Source organism: Nicotiana tabacum, chromosome 9, assembly GCF_000715075.1.
Source record: "Nicotiana tabacum cultivar K326 chromosome 9, ASM71507v2, whole genome shotgun sequence".
Taxonomy (NCBI): domain Eukaryota; kingdom Viridiplantae; phylum Streptophyta; class Magnoliopsida; order Solanales; family Solanaceae; genus Nicotiana; species Nicotiana tabacum.
In genome coordinates, this window is record NC_134088.1 from 53,265,349 (window position 1) to 53,274,493 (window position 9,145).

Genomic DNA, 9,145 nt, shown 5'->3' on the forward strand with positions numbered 1-9,145 from the left:
TATATATAGAGAGAGAGGATTAGGGTAGAGGATTAGGTAGCCGAGCTTTGTCATTGTTTGTTATAGTTGCTTTAGTACGTCACTTAGTGTCTTTCGTGTGTTTTCGTATTTCTAGACTTCTGTTATTACTTTTTGTTGCCTTCGCTTTGGTTTTCTATTTGCATTACCTAGTGTTAGTTTTGTGTTTTCGCTTGGTTTTTCTGATTGATTTGCTTATCATTGCCCCTTCCTTTATCTTTCATGAGCCGAGGGTCTACCGGAAACAACCTCTCTGCCTTCTTAAAGATAGGGGTAAGGACTACGTACACTTTACCCTTCCCGGACCCCACTTGTGGGATTATGCTGGGTATGTTGTTGTTGTCCTCCTCCCAAAACTTGTCATGTTATTGATTCACCTATTCAGACAACCTAGACTACATTGTCTACTTTAAATGTGAGTCATGTTAACTTGGTAAGCATACTCGTTCCGCTCCAAATGACACCCCTGAATTCCTCCACCTCCGCTACTGCGGCCCAAAGCTCCAAGGAACCACCCCGGCAACAACAAAACCAATCAACTGCTTCAACTCTCAGTGACTTCTATGCGCAAGGGGTTCTTCATGCTCCTAGAAACTTTCTCATTCCTGCAGTTACTCGCAACGACAAGTTCGACCTTGAAATGCAAAGCTCTGCGCAAGTCTCCTCCATTCATCATCAAGTTGGGCTTATTTTTTCTTCACCACATTCCCATCCCTTCATTTCGAATTTATCCCCTAAATTAGTCCATCAATTTCCACTCCAATGCAGCAACATTGAAGGAGTTGACGGTGGTGCTACAAAGAAGCAATTAGTATACATATCCAATCCCATTTACGATAACGAAGCCTGCAGGCCTAGCAAAGGTGATACCCTATTTGAAACGCCTGATTCATCGCCTTCACGTCTCGAAACAATTCATTCTTCTGGGAAAGACGACAATGGTAGTGGCCAATCATCATTATCTAGTCCCTCTTCACTCCCATTAACTCCAATGAAGAAACTTCCAGCTGTGGCATGTTCAGTTTCACTAAGAGATGCTAGGTCACTCGGCACTTCTGGAAGTTCCAACAGTAACAACACTTCGTTATCCTCAGCCTCAGGATCTCCTTGCACTTCTCCTTCATGATGAATTTCAAAAACTAGTTTAGGGAGTGTATACAGTTAAAACCGGGCCCACCCGATTTTACTATTCGACCGAGACCGGGAGGTTGCATCGAATGATAGCCTCGTAACGGAACAGACAAAATCACGAGGATAAGGTACCGAGTTCAAAATCGAGGTACCTGTCGAGATCGAGACTAGTAGCGATCGAAGCCAAATGAGACAGGCATCGAGCAAGATTGAAGATAACACAATAACAGAAAGGCGAGATATCCGTGACTGGTCGAGGATCATGGCGTAAATCTCGGAACGGATCAAATCAGAAATGGTTAATTAGCTAATCATGGGATTTCCTTCTGTAATTAGAATTATACCATAAATGGAATTCCTCTACTATTTAAAGGGGGGTTCTAATCATTTGTAGGATACATTGTTCACAGATGTCAAAGCAATATAATTCTTTTTCTTGTTTATACTATTGTTTATTAGCTTGTTATATTTTAATTGTTCTTACATCTACCAGTTCGAGGGTATCCAAACTTTAGGGCTGATTTCCATTCTAACTCTGGTTTGCCTTACTTTATAATTCATTTCTGTTATTATTCTTCATATTTATCAATTGGTATTAAGCGAAATCACGTATCCTTTGGACCACATCATAAGTTTAATTATTATCCAATTTGAAGGATAAACAGTTTGGCGCCCACCGTGGGGCCAAGGATAATAGTGATTGCTTAATACTGATTCCGATAACACACACTGCTTTACACTTGTTCTCGTAAGAATCTTTGTTTTCAGGATAAACATGTCAAACTCACAAGCGCCTACACATGGTGACACGGGCCTCGGTTTTCATGGGGAAAATGACAGTATAGCCGCTCCAGGGATCGAGGCGCCTCAGGCTGACCTCGAGGAAGCACCAATTGCAAATCTCGTAGATGTCAGTTCACATGTCGCCCTAAATGCAAATTTGGGCGCTGATCCCGAAGGTAGTGTACGCAGGGAAGTTCGATCAGGTGGTCGAGGTACGCAGGGCGGAGAAGATGGTGGAGTTAGCCTCCAATTGATATTCGAAATATTACAGGCTCAACAAGCCGCTATAGCACAACTACAAAATCAACACCGAACACTGAGTAGGGTCGAACCAGAAGTCGTCCACAGGACTGAGCCTGTGCCGGAAAGGTCGAACGCCAACGAATCAGGGACTGACCCCGCCATTATGAAAATGCTCGAGGAGCTCACTAAACGGATTGAATAGGGAGAAAAGAAAATCGAGGCAAATGACAAGAAAGTAGAGACATACAACTCCCGGGTTTACCAAATACCGGGGGCACCGCCGATTCTAAAGGGTATGGATTCAAAAACATTCGTACAGAAGCCTTTCCCTCCAAGTGCGGCTCCGAAACCCATTCCGGAGAAATTCCGAATGCCAGAAATTACTAAGTACAATGGGACCACCGACCCTAATGAGCATGTCACTTCTTATACATGCGCAATAAAAGGGAATGACTTGGAAGACGATGAGATTGAATCTGTTCTACTGAAGAAATTTGGAGAAACCTTGTCGAAAGGAGCAATGATATGGTACCACAATTTGCCACCTAATTCCATCGATTCCTTCGCCGTGCTTGCAGACTCCTTCGTAAAGGCACATGCCGGAGCAATAAAGGTTGTGACTAGGAAGTCAGACCTCTTCAAGGTGAAACAAAAAGACAACGAAATGTTGAGGAAATTCGTATCTTGGTTCCAGATGGAACGCATGGAACTACCATCGGCCACAGACGATTGGGCCGTTCAAGCTTTTACTCAAGGTTTGAACGAACGAAATTCGGTGGCATCACGACAGCTAACACAGAATTTAATTGAATATCCAGCGGTAACCTGGGTTGATGTACATAATCGGTACTAGTAAAATATCAGGGTCGAGGATAGTCAATTGGGGACCCCTTCCGGTTCCGTTTATCCAAACAGGCCCGTCGGCAGAACTCAAAGGGATATCGACAGAGAACCCCGGTCGAACAGAGATCGGTAATAACCATACAATGCAGATCGTAGAAACAGCGACCCAGGACGCAATCCCATCTGAAATGATCGAAGGAACGATCGAGGACAAAGCTCTCGAGGGCTCATGAGCAAAAGTGGATTCGATAAACATACCGATCCCACAGAAGCACCACGATTATCAGAATATAACTTCAGCATCGACACATCAGGTATTGTGTCAGCCATTGGGAGAATCAAAGATACTAGATGGCCCAGACCACTACAAACCGATCCATCCCAAAGAAACCTCAATCAAATATGCAAATACCATGGTACACATGGTCATAGAACCGAAGACTGCAGATAACTAAAAGAGGAGGTGGCCCGTCTATTCAACGAGAGTCACCTTCGAGAATTCTTGAGCGATCGAGCTAAAAACCATTTCAGCGACAGGGATGCAAACAGGAAAAACGAGCAGGAAGAACCACAGCACGTGATTCACATGATCGTTGGTGGGGTCGATATTCCACATGGGCCCATGTTCAAATGCACTAAAGTATCAATCATCAGGGAAAAACGAACTCGAGACTATGTGCTAGAGGGCACTTTATCATTCAATGATGAGGAAGCAGAAGGGATCTCACAACCCCACAATGATGCTTTGGTAATCTCTATCCTTATGAATAAAATTCAAGTTAAATGTGTTTTAATTGATCTAGGAAGCTCGGTCAATATTATTCGATCGAGGGTCGTGGAGCAGCTCGACCTACAAGATCAGATCGTACCCGCAACTTGGATTCTCAATGGCTTCAACATGGCTAGTGAAACAACTAAAGATGAAATCATCCTACCGGTAAATGTAGCCGGAACTATTCAAGAAACAAAGTTCCATGTGATCGAGGGCGATATGAGATACAACGCACTGCTCAGAAGACCCTAGATTCACAACATGAGGGCGGTCCCCTCAACCCTTCACCAAATGCTGAAGTTCCCAACACCGGATGGAGTAAAAATAGTGTATGGGGAACAACATACTGCCAAAGAGATGTTCGCGATCGACAAAGTAATACCGGTGTCGGCGCTTTCGTCAACAAAGGGATCGGAATCCAAAGGAAAACAGGGAGCTAAATAGCAACCACAACCACTAGCCTCGACTCAGTCGGAGAAGCAGGGAACGGACGGGGACGATGACTACTAGACCCCTCGATCCTTCATAATCCCCGAGGATTCCGACGCTACCAAAGCGACAGTCGAAGAGCTGGAGCAAGTCATACTGATCGAGCATCTACCCGATCGAAAGGTATACCTGGGTACAGGGTTAACCCCTGAGCTCAGGGAAAAACTCATTAAATTTCTTATCAATAATATGGATTATTTTGCTTGGTCCCACCTAGATATGACAGGGGTCCCGCCGGAGATCACTATACATTGACTGAGCTTGGACCCGAAGTTTCGCCCGGTAAAACAAAAGAGAAGGCCCCAGTCCAAGGTAAAACATGCATTCATCAAGGATGAGGTAGCCAAACATCTCAAAATAGGATCCATTCGGGAAGTAAAATATCCCGAATGGTTAGCAAACATTGTCGTAGTCCCTAAAAAGGGAAATAAACTTAGAATGTGCGTAGACTATAAAGATTTAAACAAAGCATGTCCTAAAGACTCTTTTCCTCTGCCGAATATCGATCGCATGATCGATGCCACAGCCAGCCACGAGATCCTTAGTTTTCTCGATGCCTACTCTGGGTACAATCAAATACAAATGAACCCGGAGGATCAGGAAAAGATCTCGTTCATCACTAAGTACGACACCTATTGTTATAATGTAATGTCGTTTGGACTAAAAAATGCTGGTGCCACTTATCAACGCTTAGTAAATCGAATGTTCGAAGAACAAATAGGTAAATCAATGGAGGTTTATATTGACGATATGCTAGTTAAGTCCCTACGAGCAGAGGACCATTTGACACATTTGCAGGAGACCTTCGATATACTAAGGAAATACTACATGAAACTCAACCCGGAGAAATGTGCATTCGGGGTCGGCTCAGGCAAGTTCCTCGGCTTTATGGTATCAAATCAGGGGATCGAAATCAACCCCGATAAGATCAAGGCAATCAAAGACATCACAGTCATGAACAATGTTAAGGCCGTACAAAGGTTAACAGGGTGCATAGCCGCCCTAAGCCGATTCATCTCGAGATCTTCGGATAGAAGTCACATGTTCTTCTCACTGCTCAGAAAGAAGAACAATTTTCCATGGACCCCGGAATGCCAACAAGCATTGGAAGAATTAAAGCGGTACCTCTCGAGCCCGCCACTGCTTCATACTCCGAAAGCGGACGAGCAGCTCTACTTGTAATTAGCAGTCTCGAAAATCGCGGTAAGTGGGGTCCTAGTTTGAGAAGAGCAAGGTACACAATTTTCTATTTACTATGTTAGTCGAACTTTAGGAGAGGCCGAGACCCGGTACCCACACTTAGAAAAATTAGCGCTTGCCCTAATAAGCGCCTCTAGGAAATTAAAACCATATTTTCAGTGTCACCCAATCTGTGTGGTGACTACTTATCCCCTTCGCAATATTTTGCATAAGTCTGATTGGCCAAATGGGCCGTCGAGGTCAGTGGGTACGATATCGAGTATCGACCCCGAACGACCATCAAGTCTCAAATCTTAGCAGACTTCGTGACCGACTTTACGCCATCCCTCGTACCCGAGGTTGAAAAGGAAATATTATTAAAGTCGGGTACATCATCGAGGGTGTAGACCCTCTTCACAGACGGCGCTTCGAACGTGAAGGGGTCCAGTCTAGGCATCGTTTTGAAGCCGCCCACGGGTAATACAATTATACAAGCTATCAAAACGTCCAAGTTAACTAACAATGAGGCCGAGTATGAGGCAATGATTGCAGGTCTAGAGCTAGCTAAAGGTTTGGGTCATCGAGGCCAAATGTGACTCCCTGCTTGTGGTAAACCAAGTCAACAGAACCTTCGAGGTTCGAGAAGATCGAATGCAAAGGTACTTGGACAAACTACAGGTGACTCTACATCGGTTTAAAGAATGGACCCTACAACATGTGCCTCGAGAACAAAACAGCGAGGCCGATGCCCTTGCAAATTTAGGGTCATCAGTCGAAGACAACGAGATTAGCTCGGGGACTGTCGTACAACTTTCAAGGTCAGTAATCGAAGAAGGCCACGCCGAAATCAGCTCCACAAGTCTGACCTGGGATTGGAGGAACAGATATATCGAGTACCTAAATAATGGGAAGCTTCCATCGGATCCTAAGGAATCGAGGACTCTACGTACGAAGGCCGCACGATTTACATTGGCCGAAGATGGAACACTATATAGAAGGATGTTTGACGGACCATTGGTAATATATTTGGGACCAGGAGATACCGACTACATCCTATGAGAAATCCACGAGGGCACTTGAGGAAATCATTCCGGTGCCAAGTCATTGGTTCACAAAGTCATCAGGGCAGGATACTATTGGGCCGATATGGAAAAGGATACAAAAGAGTTTGTTTGAAAGTGCGACAAATGTCAAAGGTATGCGCTGATGATTCACCAACCCGGAGAGCAACTCCACTCAGTCTTATCCCCATAGCCATTCATGAAATGGGGAATGGATATTGTCGGCCCTCTACCATCAGCCCCAGGTAAAGCTAAATTTATTTTGTTTATGACTGACTATTTCTCTAAGTGGGTTGAAGCACAGAATTTCGAGAAAATTAGAGAGAAAGAAGTCATAGACTTCATTTGGGACCACATTATATGCCGATTCGGGATGCCTGCCGAGATCGTATGCAACAATGGAAAGCAATTCGTCGGCAGCAAAGTGACAAAGTTACTCGAAGATCACAAAATAAAAAGGATCCTATCGACGCCATATCATCCTAGTGGGAACGGACAGGCCGAATCGACAAACAAGACCATCATTCAAAATCTAAAGAAAAGATTGAACGACGCTAAGGGAAAATGGACAGAAATATTGCCCGAAGTCCTTTGGGCGTATCGAACAACATCAAAATCTAGTACGGGGGCAACACCGTTCTCTTTATTATATAGCGTCGAAGCTCTAATCCCGGTTGAAGTCGGGGAACCCAGCGTCAGGTTTCGATATGCAACAGAAGAGTCAAATCATGAAGCTATAAATACAAGCCTCGAATTTCTAGATGAAAAACGGGAAGCCTCACTCGTTCGAATGGCCACACAGAAACAGCGGATCGAAAGGTATTACAATCGGAGAGCCAATCTTCGACACTTTAAAATCGGGGACTTGGTTCCGAGGAAGGTCACCCTCAATACTCGAGACCCAAACGAAGGAAAACTTGGCCCGAACTGGGAGGGACCGTATCAGGTCCTCGATATCATCGGAAAGGGATCCTACAAACTTGGCACGATGAACGACGAACAATTACCAAACAATTGGAACATATCACTCCTCAAACGATATTACTGCTAAGGTACGACCTTCTCCATTTTCGTTTATATTTTATACTAACTATTTGCATGTGTTTAATCGAAGACACCAAAGGATTCTTTAAACACAAAGCCCTTAAGTCTGAAAACACGCGTTGCACTCTTTTTCCCTTAGGCCGATTTTTGTCCCAAATGGGTTTTTCCGGCGAGGTTTTTAATGAGGCAACCATTGTTCGTGCTAACTTAGAGCAATTCAATAGTATCCGAGGCTCCTTTACAATCAACCTCGAATACTGGGGGGCATCACCCTCGGATATTACAAGGAAAATACTCTGTGTCAACAGGGTCTCGATAGGTAAAGGACCAAACGGTCAAATGAACCGTGTCCATGTAGATTACTTGAGCCCTAATGGCAAAACATGTACGCATGTATAATCTATTGAAAGAAGTAGTTTTCCTTACCAGATGTTCTGTGCCTTAGAGAAATTTATACTTTACAATTTCATAATTATGATCTATTGTGGAAACTGGCTTAAGGGCCGATCACAGCTAAAGTTCAAACAATTTACCCTATACTCGGGGATTGTTGTCCAAAAAATCGACATGATCGATGTACTAAACCTTGAAATCGTAAGACCTTAAAAAGGCAATCCTCGATTTTATAGGCCACGGCCACCCTACTCGGGGACTGACACTTCAAACGAGTTCGAAGTATAGTAGGGAACAAGCCTAAGGGGAAAATCCCAAACTAAAGGCTACGACCAAATTGACACGGTTCAGAGACGTCCGATTTCCGTTATAAAACAGGCCTTCAAATATTCTCATAAATCGATTAAAAAAAGCAACCCTTGGCTGAATTACTAAGGGTCTCAATAATATCGACCCTCGAAAAATCCTAAGGGGTATCGAATTGTTTGAACTCTCGAACAATTTTGTGCTAAGGCATAACAAAGTAAAGGATTTCGATAACACCAATTCTCGAAAAACCTAATGGGTAAAAATTTATCTCATACTAAGGCATGACAAATTTTTACTTTTTCAAGCCGAAAAAGGGGAAAAGCCATTCTTTTGATGCCATATCGGCCTAATTCAAGAGCCTAAGGGCCATTTTATTTTTTGAGTTCGAGAAATCGTCCTTACTCAACTAAAACCTAAGGGTCACTCTACTTCGAGTTCGAGCAAGTACTCACTCGATTTTAAAGACTACACTGGTCCGACTTCGGTCTAGTTGCCTAAAATCCCAAACTTGTGAGTACAAATGAAATAGAATTTTCACAAGGTAGGAAATAGAATAAAGGCAAGTCAAAGAGAAAAAAGAACTTTTATCTATACGAAAATATTTACAAGGACCGATCAAGGTCCCGCACAAAAAAAATCAAAAAAGAAAAAGCCTAGGATTCCTAATTTTTCTCAGAGGCACCTTCTTCTCCATCGAGGTCCTCCCTATTCTCGGACCCGCTCTTGCTGCCATCATCATCGTCATCATTGGAAGAGGCCAGTGCTGTAGCATCAGCTTCATGCTCTTTAGCCTTTATTATCTCGTCGGTAAGATCGAAACCTCGAGCATGGATCTCCTCGAGGGTTTCCCTCCGAGATTGGCATTTGGCGAGTTCAGCAA